We start from the raw sequence: 20195 nt of genomic DNA, 5'->3' as shown, positions 1-20195 counted from the left end.
GTCACACAGCTGATAAGTGGCAGGGTGGGGATTAGAACCCATGACCTCTGACTCTCAAGCCCGGGCTCTTTCCACTAAGCCACTCTATTATGAAAAGTTAGAAAGTGGTAGTATCATTGAGCACTACCTAAGCACATTTTACAAATGTTAATGTCAATTTCATAATTAACTTTTAATTTTAAAAAGAGAATTTCAGTCAAATAATTCACTTGACAGACTTTTCGAAACTAAGTACTGTTTTTCAGGACCTCATCATTCAGTCTCCACACAGAAAAATTATCAATAGATGAGTGGAAGTGTTACAAGTCCAAAGAAGTAATAACATTAATAAAATCAACTTGCCTTATCATACTACTTGACCAGAATTAATCATTATATGCCTTGGGCTAGTTTTGCAAGTTTAAAAGGACAGGTGCCTGGGAGAATACTGGAGGACTAAGCTTTCTCTTTAGAGAAATAATGCTAATCATTTTGACTTTTTCTTTTCTTTTAGGTGAGTAACTGAAGGTTAAAATCAGAATTCCTGGTTATCAAGTATCATTGTGCTTTACTTTAATGTCCTGTGGGTAAGTAGAAAAAAGCAATTTCTGTTCGAGAGCTGAATTGCATATAGACTATGATTTTTAATATAACTTAATATGAATAACTTGGTGGCTGCCATATGACACTTTTTAATAAGCCATCTTTGTTGACTTGTGATATAATGTTATCACTGATAAAATACAAAATTAAAATTGAGCTTGTTTTAGCTAGCATCCTCTGATAGGGATTTACTCTCTGTCTAGTTTTATTTTATTTCTGTCTCAAAATTGTATAAAGTTAGCATTTGATTAGTGAAAATTGTGAACCACTACAAATGGAAACTATTCGGTGAATCCTTAGCTTCATAAATATTCTGCTACCTTTACATTTAGATTTTAATTGAAAGATATATCGAATGTACCCAGGTTCAATTTTGAATGCCAAACACCTAAATTTTGGACATGCCGAACTGTACCTTATCTTTATTCTGAAGTTCTCAGCTAATTTTTTTTTGTCCATTTTCACACTTTAAGAATTACTGTAAAAAACAGAAGCACTCATTGCTGTTTTTACATTTGGTAAGATTGTATATTTAACTGCTGAGAAACAAACCACTTTTGTTATCAGAATATACAAAAGATTCTTTAATATTATTAGACGTTTCAGCTAACTGTAAATACTGCAAAAATCAGGAGTGCTCTGATGAAATTGTATTGACATCAGAATTCTTGCTGAAAGAATTCTGTGCAGTATGACAAAAGTTAGGTACCTGAGAAATGACTGACTGTTGAAAAGCAGATTAGCATAAGAGATGACAAGACTCTCTTTGTGGGGGAATACATTTGAAGACTTTGATTGCAGTGAACAATCTGGCTATTATGATAGGGAATATATCCCCAGGGAGGGAGAACTCAATTTAGGCATGTTTACAGAATTATCCAGCAAAGAAAGGGACACTAGAATTTAAAGTAGCAGTAGTAATGATTTAGATTTCTAAGGAACCTTTCAAGAAATCACTTTAAAAGTGTTAAAATATTAAACTTTTCAGCATCTTGGTGTGATAGGAATACAGGGACCACATCAACTACTTGAGATGGATTCCGACATATCTTTAACAGTACTTCTGTTTAGAAAAGGACATGGAGAAAATCGTAGCAGTTACTCACATTTTTCTATTAGTAATACTACTAATAGTACTAAGTGCTTATTGTGTGTGTAGCACTGTACTGTGTATAAGCTCATCCTCTAGACTGTAAGCTCAGTATGCATAGGGAGCTTGTCTGGTAATTCTGTGTGTTATACTCTCCCAAGTGCTTAGAACAGTATTTTGCACAGAGTATGCACTCAATAAATATGAATGACTGCTGGGAAAAAGTCAACATGTGGGAATTAGACACATACCCTGTCCATTGAGGGGCTCAGAACCTATCAATATAGGTGAGAGAGGGGACTGGAGACAGATACATTGGCCGCAGTGAAACAATAAAACCGCATAGGAGACCGGACAAATGCAATGCTCTCCACTCCAAAAAAACAAAACAAAAACAACAACAACAACCAAGTCAATAGGGCGCTGTGATTTAGAGGAGCAGAATTTCAGTCTCCTCAGGATTCAGAAACAATGGCATTCCTGTAAGCCACATCAATGGCAAGTGTAGCCACTAGCCTTCCTCAGGTTATATGAGGCCCCATGCTGCAGGGGCTGATCTCTTTTCCACAACAAGCTGGGCCCGGACAGGTATTTTGAGTTCTGTTGGCCATCGTGGGGGTGTCCAATAGCGTATAGGGAAGTTTGGCTGCAATTGTCCAATGTTTAAGTCAGCCACAGTGGATTCATTCATTCATTCATTCAATCAGGCTTATTGAGCACTTACTGTGTGCAGAGCACTGTACTAAGCGCTTGGGAAGTACAAGTTGGCAACATATAGAGACGGTCCCTACCCAACAGCGGGCTCACAGTCTAGAAGGGGGAGACGGACAACAAAACAAAACATATTAACAAAATAAAATAAATAGAATATGTAAATATGTACAAGTAAAATAGAGTCATAAATCTGTACAAACATATATGCAGGTGCTGTGGGGAGGGGAAGGAGATAGGGTGGGGGAGAGGGAGAGAGGAAGGAGGGGGTTCAGTCTGGGAAGGCCTCCTAGAGGAGGTGAGCTCTCAGTAGGGCTTTGAAGGGAGGAAGAGAGCTAGCTTGGCGGATGTGCGGAGGGAGGGCATTCCGGGCCAGTGGGAGGACGTGGGCTGGGGGTCCACGGCGGGACAGGCGAGAATGAGGCACAGTGAGGTACACAGTGAGGCACAGTGAGATAAGATGGCTAGGAAAATAAAATGTCAGTCAGTGGTATTTGAATGCTTACTTTGTGCAGAGCACTTTAGTAAGTGCTTGAAAGTACAATACAATAAAACTCTAGTAGACACAATCCCTACCCACAAGGAATTTGCAGACCAGACTAATAAAATAAGTGTATACTTTTTTCCATCTGTAATCAATAACAGAGTGACATAATACTTTTGATGACAACCTAGATCTCCAGTTTTTGTTTCAGTGAAAATATTCCTTGTACAAGGTTGAAATTAAAATGGTAATGTATTTCTTCTGAGACCTAGAAAAGACAGATGAAATACTTATCTTTTTCTGACACCTAATTTAAATTGTGTAAATGCACTGTTTCTAAGGGATTTAATTCCTGATACCCAGTGTGGGAAAAACAACAAAAAATTGCTATAATTTTGGATCCAAAAGGAATGTATTAGATTTTCATTTTAAATACAATCAGGTTTCAGTCTTCACACATATTGAACATCTTTGTCAGTGACTTGAAAGAGATGTTTAGAATGTTCATCATGGGCAAGCCACATCCTTCCCTAGCCATCACTCACAAATCTGGCGATCTAAGAAGGCTCAAACAATATGTTTGCTTGGATGCATATGAAATGGGAAAAAATGGTCAGCAAAGGTAACTTTAGAATAGCAAATTGTCATTTGATATTCTTACTGAATTTTAAATTTCATTGACCTCTATCAACCTCAGTAGCTAATTTTGATTTTTGAAAGACAGTGTAAATTGGAAAACAAAATATTCACAGATTAGAATTATGTGCTTGGAATCATATACCACATGTACTTTACATTATGAGTCATTTTCTTCACTTTGATACTGAATCATCCTATTCTTTCTAGTTGAAGTAGCCACACTATTTTCATCCTTACTTTTTTTCTTCAGAATTGCTGCTGCTTTTTTCAAGCAGTGAGGAAAATAGATAAATATATAAAATATGCATCACCTTTTAAATAATTATTGTATCTAAATGAACATATTCAAAGAGCTTTCTGTCAACCCCTGTCTTTGAAAAAGGGTAGTGAACACTGGGGTGATTAGCATTTGTCTCAGGGAAATTGCAGCTAGAATAAGAAAGAGTGAGGCACACTTTTCAAAACTCACACAACATCAGAACATGGACCACTTAACAGAGGACTAGTTCAATGCTCTTTTTTCAGAAGGAAGCACAAGAAGAACACACCAGGAGGCTTGCAAGGAAGTATAGCTTCTTGCATTCACTTCTTGATTCTGTAATTGGAAGTGGGTAGGGGCCTGAGTCACCTCATCCCCTCTCTCAGGAGCACTCTGTAACAATCCAACATTGTCACTCCCTAAACCCAAGTTCCTGATCTCACCTGGATGCCAGCTTGTACTTCCCAAGCGCTTAGTACAGTGCTCTGCACACAGTAAGCGCTCAATAAATACGATTGATTGATTGATATCTCTAATAAGGTGGTGTGCATAACATAGCTTTTGAAGACTGACTCTTAGCACTTGAGGAAGAAACATGGCTTATAGCCTTTATAAATGAGAGAGACTACTGAAAGAAATGAATGATAAAAGCTTTTATGGAACTATCTAAATGAAACAGTAAATTATGTGAATGGATAGGGGACTTCAGTAGAAAGAAAATGAAGGAGATAACTTATTGGTATATAATAGTTGAATAAAGAAGAGGTTTTTCCCCAGGTCTTTTATCCTAGAAAAACAGAGATATAAGTGAAACACAACTCATAAGAGAATGCCCCCTAATTTATTTAATGATGCAAACACTAAAGATGCCCACTGAAGTTCCTTACCACTAGGTATTACTTCTTAGCAAAATGAAAAAAACATTTAGGAAGTAACGTATCAAATTGGTGCTCTCTAGAGAATATCAGGATCCAAATAGCATTTCGCCCGTTACCTATCTTTCCCTGCTCCCTTCTTCCACAGGGTTTGTTTGGCTACATGATATCACACACCACACATACTATAAATTGCCCTTCAGCTATTGTCTACATGTCAGAAACCAGACTTTGTGATAAAAGTGAATTTGTTAGGAGGTTTAGTTTGGTGGATAATGAAGGAACCTGGTTGAAAATATGATGCAAATCCATTTTAGGTGATATAGGTTGACAGTCAAATTAAGAGGTTTTGTGTTTTCTCTGATTAAAGACAAACTGTGAAATGTGTGAATAAGGTGTCATATTTGGTGATTATGAATGGACATACATTACAGCAGTCCTTCATATTCAGGTTTATTATCTTCTGCCTAAATCTTTGAGAACCTGCTAATTTTATATTTTAAACAGCTAAATAATAATGATGGTATTTGTTAAGCACTTACTATGTGCCAAGCACTGTTCTAAGTGCTGCCCTTGAGCATATTATGCTACAGAGGAATGTTTACAAGTATCGTTGCCGTTGAGATAGATTACAGAATAGAGATAGTGTTTAAAATAAGTTCAAGGATAAAAGTAATTTTACCAATAGCTTGGTGGGGAATGTTTCTAGTAACCCTGATATTCAGTACCATGTTTATTTTAACATGTATTGTGGCAATAATCTCATTAGTGAACAAGGGCTGTGTTCTTGACTGAAGGATAATATTTTTATTGGATCCTTTTGTATAAAAAGGGGTAAACAAAATGCCAAAAATTCTGTACACTGAAAGGTAGTAAAATAGGCATCGATTGAAATCCCTCAGGCTATACTTATTTGGATAGGACACAAACAGCATTTCACTTCTTTTTGTCTTGACTTTTTCAAGTTAAATAATGCTGGGTAAATTTTTAACTAACCAAATTTATGCTTATTGTAATTTTTCTCCTGCTAGAAGGTTAAGCCATAAAGTTTTGACAAGTCAGGGACATTTAAAGTTTGGAAATCCAACCATTCCCAGTCCAGTCCCATCCAGATTAAAATGTCTTTCTTTCCACCTTTCTTGGGAGTGTGCATACTCTCTACCATCTCCACCTGCCTGCCCCCTTCCCTGAGTCTCTTGGAGTATTTTTATCCCAGCCTTGGTTATAATAGCAACAGGAGTTGAACTTGAAGGGGGGAAAGGAGTAATTTCATGAAGAGGCAAGGGTTTCCGTGGTAGCTGCCCATTATCCCATAGTTACAGCAACCCATGGTGGTTCATAGTGCTAATTTGTGTTTAACAGTGCACGGGGTTCTTTAAGGATGCATGTTTGCACTACACAAACACGTTGTCTACAATGTTTTCAGGGAATTAGGGGACATACATGCAGTGACTTGAGCCCGTTTGGGTGTAATGTGCCACAGTGTCCCGAGAAATGTTTTGTGCTCATGTGTGTGACATACATATGAATGGATAGACTGTGAACCCACCTTCTAGACTGTGAGCCCACTGTTGGGTAGGGACCGTCTCTATATGTTGCCAATTTGTACTTCCCAAGCGCTTAGTACAGTGCTCTGCACACAGTAAGCGCTCAATAAATACGATTGAATGAATGAATGGATGAGTGCTACTGGTGGGGTTTGGCAAAAATTCAAGCCCTGTGTTAAAAAAGAATTATGTATACTATGCCCGTTGAAACCTCTGCAGTGTGACCTAGTGGAAAGGCCAGGGCCTTTGTATCTGAGAACCTTAGATCTCATGACAGCTCCTGCTCTTTCCTGCTCTATGACCTTGGGCAAGTCACTTAATTTATTTGTGACTCAGTTTCCTTTTTTGTAAAATTGTGATGAAATACCTGTTCTGCCTCCCAATTAGACTGTGAACCTTATGTGAGACAGGGATTCCATCCAAACTAATTATATTATAATTAACCCACTGCTTTGTGTAGAACAGGAAGCAGTTAACAAATATCACATTTATCTAAAATCTAAACCTAAAATCTCTTCAGCAGTTATTGCTTTGATTCTTTGATTAAGCATTTAGTACAGTGCTTTGCAAACAGGAAGCACCCAATAAATACTATTGAATGAGCAAATTCTGGAAGATCTGTCCTTATTTACCATCACACAAGTAGCTGCTTCTACTCAAGTATTCCAGTTCAAGCTATAGCTGAAGTTGTCCAGCAGATGATTCCCAGGCAGTAACCAAACCAAGATGGGCTTCTCACTGTGAAACTCACGTGGGCTTGGGTTTGGACTGGTAAAACTGAAGCAAGTTCAAAACAGTGGTGTTGAAATGTGTATGCACATCTAAAGCCATTTGAAAAATCAGCATCTTATATGATCTAAATAGGCTAAAACCAGGATAGATGTTGGAATTAAGATTAGGAATTTTATTATGATTTACAATGCTAGTTTATTATATACAGACCACTTTATGAGTTATCTAATTATCTGTAGGTAACTTTATAATTTGGAGAAAGCAGAAGTCGTAGCTTTTATTTTTTTTAATCTGCAGCTGTCATTTCATAAACTCATGCTTCCCCTTGGAAAATTCAGAATTCAAAGCTGAAGTTATATGTATTTAATTCTGAAGTAGAGAAATTTCTATTTTGACCTGACATAAAGCCTCTACCTTCAGAGCTGTGACCATCTGTTTGCAGACTTCTGTTTAAAACTCTAATTAAAACTGGAGCATAATAACTAAAGTTTAAGAAACCTAGATATTAATTAGATTTTAAAATGTACCTGATGACACTGCAGACAAATATAGCATTTGTTGTTGTGGATATAATAGAAACTTGAATTAAATCTAGAATAACCGAACTCAAAAGAAAAGGATTTGGCAATTTATACTTAAGTTGCTCTGGGTTCTATTTATTTTAGAGACAGAAGGATCTGTTGAAGCTTCCCAAACTCTAAATGTCATGATAGTATGTTCTTGAACTGATAACAGCCTTGATACAATGGTTGGGTTTTTTTTTTTAGGAATTAGTAATTTTGTGGAGCTGTAGGAGGTAATCACTGATTTAGACTAAATTCATCTGTTACTCTTTCGGCTGAAAGGGAGAGCAGAACTCATTATTTGTTGTTCTGTAAAATACTCAATAATGGCATTACTTCATAAGGACGATTATTCCTCTTCTGCTTAAAGTGGTCTGTAGGTGCCTGGAACACTGTATATCAAGTTGGTGGTCTTGCCTTTTTCAGCCCTTAGCTGTGTGATAGTTTATTCCCTGAATTTTTGAATGTCAATAAGAAAGATTTGAATTTACACACTTTGCACTTGAGAGACTACAATATAGCAATAAACACACACATTCTCTGCCCACAATGAGCAGTTTCTGTCTGTGTGCCATCCAGTAAACACTTTTATTTAAGCCTTCAAACTGTAATAAGTTATAATTGAGGATGTATATTTTTACATTGCACTTTTCTAAATGCCAAATGAGTTAACCTTTCCTCAAGGAATTCACAATAATAAGGAACACATGGAAAAGCTAAACTTTTTAAAGTATATTTGACATTTTTTTACATTTAAATATTCAGGTAGGAAAGAACACTATGCCTCTTCAATCCTAGCCATATCAGAAGCTCTAGATATTTTCTTTGTTCTTTTCACATGACTGTGTCAAAAATGTCTGTGGCAGCAACCATTTTTTTGAGGCTCTTGGCTGTAGTTTCATTTTACACTGATTTTTTTTTTCTACTGAGATGATTGGGCAGGATGGGATCATTTGCCCAAACTTTGAGTGTCTTTCTCTTGAAGTCCTAAATAGCATATTGTCTAAATGTAGATTTGGTGGAAATGCACATACTCAGATAGTGGAATTCAATGTTGTTTTTTGTAGGAATCCAGCTGCTTTATTTTTGTCAGAAGGCCTACTCCAAGGAGTTAGTTCTTCAAGATACCTTCACAGTGTCTTTCCCTTTGGCAAGTGTGTCAAATTTTGAGTGGACTGGTTTGAAAGGCGCGAAGAATGTTAACTGGGATATAGTGGAAGAGATAGTTGATTGAGTGCCTTAAAGGCAGTGGTCAAAGTAACTTCTTGATGGAGAGATGAATTGGAAGTGTTTGAGGCATAGGGAGTTTTGTGCTAACCAATGTTTTAGAAAGAGAATCTGGGTGGGACTCAAGCTGAAATATGGAGAAGGGAGAAAACTGAATCCAGTGAGGTCTACAAGGCTTCTGAGGATCGGACAGATCATAGCTCTCCTCACATTCAGAAGTTTTCTGACTCTCCATTTCCTCCAGGAGACTCTCATTGATTAATTTCTTATCTCCTCACTTGGTCTCCCAGTTCAGCACTTTCACGAGTTCTTGAATAAAACTCTTTGTGGCATTTAAATACATATTCTTTATATTTCATTGCTGTCTGTATCTTAGTAGTCTGTTCCCTCCACTTAACCTCTTTTGGCCACAGTTTACTCATCGGTAAAATGGGGATACAATACCTGCTCTTCCCTGCCTTTTAGACTGTGAGATCCATATGGGAAAAGAGCTACTTCTTTGCTTAATGCATTACTTAGTATGTAAGTATTACTATTTAATTTTGAACTTTGATTTCTGGTTGTTAGCCCTATAGGAACAAATTATTTCATCTCTACTTTTTATTTTAGGTTTCTTTCTCAAAATATCTTTTCCCATTTGTCCATAAGAGTTGACTAGCAAGAGTTGTGCAAAACTAATCTCAGTAGTTTTAAGCCGTTTGAAAGATTGGGTTTTTTGTACATTTCCAGATACAATTACTGCCCAGAAATTTTTTTTCAACTGAATGTCTACTCTTGAGCCAGTGTTGAATCAATTTTTTATTATCCGTACCAATTTGTCCAACTTTACCTTGAATCAATTTTTAGTTACTTTGGTAATTTGTCAGACTCTCACCCCTTTTCTTCCCAGAGAGAATTTATGTGACTCATTTGAAATCAAGATAACTTTTAGTAAGCCTACATTCACCGAGGATTAAATGCAATATCACCACATAATAATAAACTATATAATTTAAATTTATTATTCAGTATAATTTTTGCTAATCTCATTTACTAAGTCTCTGTGGAAGTGTACCAAAAGATAATTGAAAATCCTATAATGGATGGAGCAGACATTCATGATTAATATATTCAGACATTAATAGGTCTAATTCTCTGACTCAGGTTTCTCAACATTCAAGTGGAGAGTTAACTTTAAATAATCCTCTAGAGACTATCTGCTTCAATGTCACCCAATTTCTAATGCATTTTATAGTCAGCATATTGGCCATGATATAAAGTACTTTGAGCAAAAATAAATCAAAGAGGAGTAGGTACTTGCAGGGTGATAAGGATACAAGAAGAAAACTGGTAGGGAGTTCTCTTCCCCACTCCTAAGATTTCTCCAGTGCACTGGAGAGATCTTTTTGCCCTCTTGTTTTGTCTGTTGGACATAGGTTCCCTTTCCTCTTCCCGAATCTGGAGCCTAACACATCTGCATGACTACAAAAAAACAATATGTACAATTACTAGTAGTAGTACCAATTGTATTTATTGAGCACTTACTGTAGACAGAGCACTGTACTAAGCTACTGAGAGAGTATAGTACAGCAGAGATGGTAGACATGTTACCTGCCCACAGTAAAATGGCTGTATGTAGAGTGCTGCCAATCAGTAATATGTATTGAACATGTACTGCGGGTATTTAGCACTGCACTAAATACTAAACACACTGGTGAGAATTAAAAAAAATTCCTGGCGTACTGTGAAGACATGGTTTTAATTCCAAATTCATACTTGGCAATACAAGTGTGGAAAAAGAAAAATATAGTTATGAAGATAGTAGGAGAGTGGCTGATATTTTAACATTAAAATTGCTGTACTGTGAACCCAAGATAGGAGAGCAGGAGGTAATTCCGTTACTTGAACTTCATCACTGGGACAAACTAATGGCTCTTTTGGTGTGTACTTAGAGAATCTTTAATGGATCATTAATATGATACAGTGTAATGATGTTCAGGGTAAAATGTGTGCTAAGGGATACTCTGAGAGATAGATATATATATCACATATGTATTTTATATATGTTGAGACAGATCCACACTTATTTCTGGGGGGGCGCTCTATTAAAAGAAAAAGAGCAGTAATATATACCTGCTGATAGCTGCTATTCTAAATTTTTGACTAGCACCAGTTTCTTTTCAGGTTAAAGAAGTTTATTTTAAGCTATTAAAAAATAACTTTTATTTCCACAAAGAAACATATTTTGTTTTTGTCATCTACATTCAGAAAAAGTTCATCCATAATAGTGAGTCATTCGATAGAATAAAACTACTAAACAGAACCGTCTTGAATGTGTTATTAGTCCTAAATACAAAGGATGTTATTTTATTCCAGTTAGAGTATGTGCAACACATTTTGGCAATCGGAGAAAAAGAAAAATCTATGAAATAAAATAAAAGTGTTATTTATTCAAGAAGCATGCCATAAGGCAACCTGTAACCAATATTTAATGTATTTAACAAGAAAAAATAGTGGGTGTCTTAGTGGTGTGATGTTAAGTAGTACTTAACTTTATGGCCACATACAAAGGCTGACCACAATGCTCTGTTTACCAAATACAATTAATTTTTTGATTATCCTTCTTTGTTCTCACTAGTTTGAAATTAATAATAGTAATAATAATGATGAGAGGACAAAGCATAGGGTTGGAAGTCAGGAAACCTGGGTTAGAAACCCATTTCCACTACTTGCTTTCAGTGAAACCTAGGGAAGACATTTAACTCTTTGTGGATCAAGTTCTTCCATAGTAGAAGGTGGTTAAATACCTGTTCTTACTCCTACTTAGATTGTGAATCCCATGTGGAACATAGATTTTGTCCTATTATTATTAATAATAATAAAAATAAGTGTAGCAATTACATAAGCACTGTGTGCCAAGCCTTATGCTAAGAACTGGGTAAGAAACAGGATAATCAGATCTGACAAGATCCCTGCACCACAGTCAAATTGGGAGTTAGAGTGGGTATTTGAGCTCCCTTTTACAGATGAAGAAACTTGAAGCACAGAGATGTTAAGTGATTAGCCCATGGTCACAAAGCAGCCAGGTTTAGAACTACAGTAATAATAATGATGATGGCATTTGTTAAGCACTTACTATGTGCAAAGCACTGTTCTAAGCGCTGGGCACTGTTCTAAACTCCAGTCTCCTGACTACCAGCCCTGTGGTGTTTACACTTGGATTCCCTTTCCAAAAAGTGCTCATTTAACTCATAGTGGAGTAATAGATTCATCTGCTGGACAAGGCGCTTTCTCTTGGCTTTGATTTAACTTCAATCAAGAATATCAAATAGGTATTAATTTAGGAGAAGTAATGTGTTTTGTCCATATTTAGCATTTAATGGCTCATTTCACTGCAGTATACTTATACTTAGTATACTTAGAGAAGTATACTTAGAGAAGCAGCGTGGCTCAGTGGAAAGAGCATGGGCTTTGGAGTCAGGGGTCATGGGTTCGAATCCCAGCTCTGCCAGTTGTCAGCTGTGTGACTTTGGGCAAGTCGCTTCACTTCTCTGTGCCTCAGTTCCCTCATCTGTCAAATGGGGATTAAGACTGTGAGCCCCCCGTGGGACAACCTGATCACTTTGTAATCTCCCCAGCGCTTAGAACAGTGCTTTGCACATAGTAAGCACTTAACAAATGCCATCATTATTATTATTATTCTATATAGTGTATATCAAATACTGATTTTGCTCACTATGGAAAATAATTCATTTTCTCTTACTTTTTTAGACACCTTGGACTTAAAATGAATACACAAATAAACTCTCAGCTAATTCCAATAAACAGTTCTTTTCTCCTTACCCTTCCCGGCTTCCTGGCTAACTAGTTCCTTTCTCCATCCAGCATTTCAGTTTTTATCTGGATTCATGTTACTTCCCAGTTAGCAGTTTTCAATCTCCCCATAGATTCTCTTTGAAGTTCCTCTCCCGCAGCTCCCAGTTAGCAGCTTTTCTTCTACCCGCAGACTTTCACTTTGCAGTTTTTCTTCCAGCCATTCAAATTCAGTATCATTCTTTTCCTTTTTAGACCATTACAGCTTCTCAGCAGTTCACAAACAACTTGTTTGTCATTTTCATCAACGTGAAAGACAAAGGAAAGCTTCCAGATCACCAGTATCTACAGGAAATGATTGAAAGCTTACGTTTCTAAGGCCATATAAAGCTTTTATAAGGGAGATAAATTCGGAGGGAGAACAGTACCTATAGGAATTAAAGGCGACAATTCGTAAATCAGTGGTGCTTTTGAGGCCACAAGTTTAGTAGTCGCTAAACCAGCAGAAGAAAACAATATTGAATACCAGGGCATTGACTATTTTACAATATATTTCTCCCTTTGAAACCTTAAGCTGCTCTCATGTGGAAGATGTTCAAAACTTCATTTTTACTCTTCTAGAATCATCTAATTCCCTAACTCCCCTTTTCTTTGAACTGTCATCTAACTTGTTACCTACTTTCAAACGTAGATATAAATTAGATGTTCTAAAATCCTCTCCACATTGTTCAGGTAGGCAATACTCTCTTCGTCTTGGAGATGTAGAGTAGGATCTAAAGTATTTTGAAGGTTGATGGATGAACACGATATATTCCAAATCTTCCACATCCTCAGTACAAACCAGTTGTGGGGATATAAAGATGCCGATTGTGACCTTTGGTGTGTTAGTCTAGGCCTGACCAAATCCAGGGAATCTGTTCCAAATCACGACAAGCTTGTTGTGTTTCTTAGGAGATAGAATTGGTTCTGGAATATCACTGGGTTCTGCTGTATTTGGGAAATCAATCAATCAATCGTATTTATTGAGCGCTTACTATGTGCAGAGCACTGTACTAAGCGCTTGGCACTGTACTAAGCGCTTAGCACTGTACTAAGCGCTTGCTTAGTACATAGAAATACCATAGATTGAGTGGAGCTATGCATTTCCTTCTTAGGGAGCCATCTGGATCTCTCTGCAGGTCCAGAATATCGAAGGTCTGTAATTACAGTCTGTTTTTGTGACCGTGGGCGAACTGGTTGTTGTATCTGAGTGAGGAGCTAATAGAGTTAAAGGCAGAAGCTTTGCAGAAAGGGAAAAAAGATGATGCAAATGTGTTAAAAAAAAAAAAATTGCATTGCCCGCAGCAGAGTAAGCAGCTACAGCAGTGGTGTAGGATGAAAAAATGCTATGTTGACACACAACTCCATTTTGTTCCTTCTGACTCCTTAACATTTGTTAAGTGCGTACTAAGTGCCGGGCACTGTACTAAGCGCTAGGTAGTTACAAGTTAATCAGATTGGACACAGTTCATGCCCCACATTGGGTTCACAGTCTCAATCCACATTTTACAATTTACAGATGATAAAAGTTAAGTGACATACCCAAGGTCATGCAGCAGACAAGTGGCAGAGCTGGGATTAGAATAATAATGACGGCATTTATTAAACGCTTACTATGTGCAAAGCACTGTTCTAAGCGCTGGGGAGGTTACAACGTGATCAGGTTGTCCCACAGGGGACTCGTAGTCTTAATCCCCATTTTACAGATGAGGTAACTGAGGCACAGAGAAGTGAAGTGACTTGCCCAAAGTCCCAGGTCCTTCTGATTCTCAGGCCTGTGCGCTATCCACTAGACCACATTGCTTCTCATTTCTCTCTCCTGTTGCTGTTTCTGCTGTCTGAGAAGGTGATCCTGGGGTTGGGTCAGAGAGGAGGGAAGTGTATCTGTGTGGTTACGTGTATAAGCAGTGTGGCTCAGTGGAAAGAGCATGGGCTTTGGAGTCAGAGGTCATGGGTTCAAATCCTGGCTCCGCCACTTGTCTGCTGTGTGACTTCGGGCAAGTCACTTAACTTCTCCGTGCCTCAGTTCCCTCATCTGTAAAATGGGGATTAAGACTGTGAGCCCCTCGTGGGACAACTTAATCACCTTGTATCCCCCCAGCGCTTAGAACAGTGTTTCCCACACAGTAAATGCTTAACAAATACCACCATTATATTCTTATTATGCCAGTATTAAGTAATTTCTGTCTAGTGACATCATCTCCAGAGCTCAAATAGGTTCAGGAGTTCTCATTTTGCTGGAATGGGAGTTTTATATTTTCCCCCACCAAGTAGCACAGGTATACCAATGTAGGGCAAACCTTGAAACCAGACATCATTCCCTGGTAAATATTTACTCTGCTTTGTTTCCTATGACTGTTCCAAGTGAAACAGAAGAAGAACAATTCAAATAACAAGAGTGAAAGGTAGCATATGTATGTGCACAAACAACAAGTTTTCTAAAGACTTTATCATTTTTCATTTTTCTCTCATATTAGAAACAGATAGATAAGGAGAATACAGTTCGAGAGAGAAGGCAGTGAAGTGTACAACTGCCTGCCCCTGTCAGATTGATAGAGTGAAGATTTTGAACAAGATAATGGAAACTTTCTATTCAGTGAGAACTGGAATAAAGAAACCGTTTCTAGTCATTCATCAGCATTGATTGCCCTAGTGCTTGTGACTCAAACTAGAATTTACACTTACTTTACAGAGAGAGTTAAACAAGCACAGCGACCCACTATGGAAACTGTTTGTTTCAGCTTACAGTTTTTGAACAGTGAAATCATGAAAGTATTTCACATGAAAATACAAATATGTTCTGAGCATGGTAATGGTGTAGGTATGTATGTCCTTTATGCTTGAATTTATTTACAAAGCTGAAATGTGGTCCAGATAATTGATGCAGAAGTGGATGATTTTGCTTCAGTTAACTAGAGAATTGTTAGAATCCTCCACTTAACTTTGTTAGTTTAGACCTGGCTTTAACTTCTTTTCTAATTATGATTTATAATACGATATAAATGAGATAATGATGTAAAATTACACTCTGAGCAGTTATGCCAGAGTTTCCCAGTGCCTTAAGGGCTCCTGGGCTGATGAGGCTGCATTAACTCTTAGAGAACACAGGAGAATACCTTGAATACTTTGAATTAATATGCTGATTTTCTTTTTCCAAAATATGTTCGCATACATCCCTGTAAGGTAGGGAGATGCAGAAATTTTGGTCCCCATTTTACAGATGTGGAAACTGAAGTCCAGAGAGCATAAGGATTGTGGTATTTACTAAGCACTTATTACGTGCTGAGCATTGTAACAAGTGCTTGGGTAGATACAAAATAATCAGGTCAGACATATTCCCTATCTCACAGCGGGGTTCACAGTCTAAGTAGGAAGGAGTCCGGGTGAGTGGAAAGTACCTTCTGAGGAAGCAGATGCTTAGGGTGCTCATAGTACAGTGCTGTGAATATTGTGTACACAGTAAACACTTGGAATACTTTAAACTGTTATGACTATTGTAATGAGCCTGGGGCAGAGAAATACCCAGCACCACAGTGGCTCTAAATATTCTCTTGCAAACCTTGATTTTAGTGTCTTCTTTTGTCAACTTTCCTGCTTATGGTACTAATTAAGTTCTGATTTTGAACATTATCCTATTTGGGAGTCAGATTCAGTCATGATCCCTGGGGCTGACCCTGGGATATCAACTCTGTCCTGGTGGGAGTCCCTAATTCCATAACTTACTCTAGTAGCATTAATTGCAGGAAGACCAAATTTGATCCTCATTTGTGGTTGTGGAAAAAGTGACCCCAATTTCAAAATCCTGAGAAAAAATTATCAGTGGAGTCTAATGATATGCTATACTGAACTATTTTCCATAGTAGGTTTATTCCATAGTCTGCCCTGGTGGGGGCTCAAAATGTGAAATTTTTATACACCCTTTAAACGCTTATGGCAGTGCCAGAACTTCTATTCCTTTTCATCCTCAGATTCACTCTGAGAATCTTAATGAGTCTTTACATCCTTTGGGAGCAGTTATCTATAGTAAGCAAATTTGCTGCTCTGCCGAACTGAGTATCTATAATTTTATGTATGTGTATATCTTTATATACATATATACATATATATGTAAATTGTGTTTGTGCATATGTGTGTGTGCATATATGTATATGTGTGTGGTGTACCTACATTTAAGAAAGCAGCACCCAGACTATCTTTAGATTGAGAAGCGGCGTGGCTCAGTGGAAAGAGTGCGGGCTTTGGAGTCAGAGGTCACGGGTTCAAATCCCAGCTCTGCCACTTGTCAGCTGTGTGACTTTGGGCAAGTCACTTAATTTCTCTGTGCCTCAGTTACCTCATCTGTAAAATGGGGATTAAGACTGTGAGCCCCCCGAGGGACAACCTGATCACCTTGTAACCTCCCCAGTGCTTAGAACAGTGCTTTGCACATAGTAAGTGCTTAATAAATGCCATCATCAGCATCAGCATTGGACTCACCAAGATACATATATTCACTGAACTAAAATAACATTTGAATGTGTTAGCCCTCTCCTCCAAGGATGACATATTTCTTACAATATCAAGTAAAAATTCCTCATCATTTGATTCAAGGCTGTGTGCAAGATTGCTGTATTTCCTTTCTACCCCCTTTTCCCATTCCACCCCAGTTCACACTCTTCATTCCTCCAAATCTAACCTCTTAGCCTTCCTCTAGTCATCTGACCCATTGAGCATGCACCCTTTTTCTTCCTGACATGCTCTACTGCTTTAAATCCGCTAGGTCATAATCCTTCCCCTTTTTCAAAGCCATCCTAAAATACCTCCTTCAGGATGCCTTCTCTCTCTAATTCTCACCTTTCTTGACATGCCATCTCATCAGCCACTTGTAGCGCTTTTGGGTATATTGTTACGTTCCATTTATTCATATTTTATTTTTGTTTTATGTGTGGGTCGTCTTTTGTTTCCATATTCTGCATCTGCCTGTCTCTTCTTCATTAGATTGAAAGTTCCTTAAAAGTGTAGGAACCATGTCATCAACTTATGTAGTATGCTTCCAAATTCCTAACACATAAGGTGAAGTGCACTAATCACATTATGCTCTCAAAAAATAATGATGATGATGATAATGATAATGATGGAAAGACTTTGAAGTTGTTCAGGGAAACTTGGATAAAACCAACCAAAACAGTTAAATGAGGAGCGGCCATGTGTGAAAAATACCAAAATATTAAGCGGGTGTGTAGTGGTCATCAATCAATCAGCTGTATTTACTGAGCAATTACTATTTGTCATATTTGACAGTAAAATCAGATAAAAAACATTATCTCAAACTATTTGCTCATTTAAATTCTTAGAAACAGACATTTTGAGATAGTGTAGGTATTTGTATGTTATCAATCAAACGTAATTATTGAGCACTTGCTGTGTGCAGAGCACTGTACTAAGCACTTGGGAGAGTACAATAATAATAATACTGATGATGGCATTTGTTAAGTGCTTACTATGTGCAAAGCACTGTTCTAAGCTCTGGGGGGATACAAGGTGCTTAGGTTGTCCCACGTGGGACTCACAGTCTTAGTCCCCATTTTACAGATGAGGGAACTGAGGCTCAGAGAAGTTAAATGACTTGCCCAAGGTCACACTGCAGACATGTGGCAGAGCTGGGATTAGAACCCATGACCTCTGGCTCCCAAGCCCGCACTCTTTCCACTGAGCCACGCTGCTTCTCTAAACAATAAAACAGTTGGTAGACGTAATCCCTGACTACAGCTGAGGGGAGGCAGAAATTAATATGAATAAATTATGGTTAAGTACATGAGTGTTAATGGGTGAATAAAGGGCGCAAATTCATGTGCAGGGGTGTTGCAGAGGGAAGTGGGAGAAGAGGAAATGAGGGTTTAGGGAAGGCATCTTGGAGGAAATGTGCTTTTAATAGGACTTTGAAGGTGCTAAAACTGACCATCTGTCTGGTATGAAGAGGGAGGACGTTCCAGTCCAGAGACAGGACATGAGCGAGAGGATGGTGGGGACATAGACAAGATTGAGGTACAAGTGTTATTATTAATTTATCTTCCCAGTTTTTTGATACTGAAATAGCCTTTCTTCAGATACGATAACGCAGCCTTCACTAAAGTACAATTACTTTATAGATCAAAACATTGTTACCTACCAGAACTACTGAGAGGACATGTTTTTGAAGTTCACACCTAAATGTGTGTGAAAAGCTTTAAATATTTCCATTCAGCCTTGCGTCACTGCTTTAGGAAGGAAAGAAGCAGTTGGTGCCCCACCCTCAGGAAAGCCATGCTACCTCTCTGGTAACCAGCACCCTCTCATTCATTCATTCATTCATTCATTCATTCAATTGTATTTATTGAGCGCTTACTGTGTGCAGAGCACTGTACTAAGCGCTTGGGAAGTAGAAGTTGGCAACACATAGAGACGGTCCCTACCCAACAACGGGCTCACTGTCTAGAGTCTCATGTCACCCTCGGGACTCATTCCCGTCTTGCTGTCCACGACTGGGTTGGGAAGGATGGGGCAGAATGTTTGGAAGGCCAAGGTGTCTATTTTATCCCCATTTTACAGAAGAGAAAACTGAGGCATGGAAAAATTAAGTGGGCTTGCTCAAGATCATATAGTAGGTAAGGGGCAGAGCTGGGACTATGGTGTGAGTCTCCTGATTTCCATTTCTGTCCCCTTTCCACTAAGCCATTGCCTCCCTAAATTCCTTTACACCAGAATCAAACCAGCAATCTAAAAATGTGGGGGGAAACATAATTTCTATTCATAGCTTTCCATTTTGCCAAGCTCCTTTTGTGTTGTTCAATAAATATATGTTTTCCCAAACTTCTTTCTATGCCCTCCAGTATTAAGTCTGTAGAGACTTTATTATTCATTCACATGTTCCAAGCTAGCTGTTTCCACCTTAATAGAGCCAAAATTATCAACTTTTCGAAAACAGTTACTTGTTTTCTATGCCCTACGGTTTGAAGGAAAATGGTCTCATAATGGAAAATTGTAAGTTGGATTTCTGAATGCATAAATGGTGTGATGGTTTACAGGTCTAAGTAATGCTAGCTGCCTGGAAGTACCGAGAAAGCTTCCAACAGTAGATAATCCAGTTTTCCCACTAGCATACTGCACGTGTGACTTCCTGATATATTTCGGCACTTGGATCTGTGACCTTTGGACATATGATACTTGCCCCATTCTCAGCCTCACAGCACTTATTTAATAATAATAATAATAATAATGAGGGCATTTATTAAGTGCTTACTATGTGCAAAGCACTGTTCTAAGAGCTGGGGAGGTTACAAGGTGATCAGGTTGCCCCACGGGGGGCTCACAGTCTTAATCCCCATTTTGCAGATGAGGTAACTGAGGCACAGAGAAGTTAAGTGACTTGCCCAAAGTCACACAGCAGACATATGGCGGAGCCGGGACTTGAACCCATGACCTCTGACTCCAAAGCCCAGGCATTTTCCACTGAGCCATGCTGCTTCTCCCCGAAGCATATTTGTCTTATGCTGTCTAGTCATAGCAGCTCCAAGGACACATCTGTCCCAGAACGCCCCACCTCCATCTGCAATCTTTCTGGTAGTGTTATCCATAGAGTTTTCTTGGTAAAAATGCAGAAGTGGTTTACCATTACCACCTTCTGTGCACTAAACTTG

General features: G+C 38.2%; 1 protein-coding gene across 6 annotated transcripts in view; it reads left to right on the top strand.

The window, feature by feature from the left end:
- The window catches only part of CADM2 (cell adhesion molecule 2), an 861189-nt gene that overhangs the window by 241082 nt on the left and 599912 nt on the right, over positions 1-20195 (top strand). Inside the window, exon 2 of one of the 6 annotated variants that reach the window (XM_038766109.1) lies at positions 494-566. The exons of the other annotated variants lie outside the window; for them this stretch is intronic. The gene's annotated coding sequence lies outside the window, so the exon portion shown is untranslated. The remainder of the gene's footprint in view (positions 1-493; positions 567-20195) is intronic. 6 annotated transcript variants of the gene reach the window in all.

Source organism: Tachyglossus aculeatus, chromosome 24 (genome assembly GCF_015852505.1).
Source record: "Tachyglossus aculeatus isolate mTacAcu1 chromosome 24, mTacAcu1.pri, whole genome shotgun sequence".
Taxonomy (NCBI): Eukaryota; Metazoa; Chordata; class Mammalia; order Monotremata; family Tachyglossidae; genus Tachyglossus; species Tachyglossus aculeatus.
Note: the sequence above shows the minus strand (reverse complement) of the source record. Positions and strands in the feature narration are given on the sequence as shown.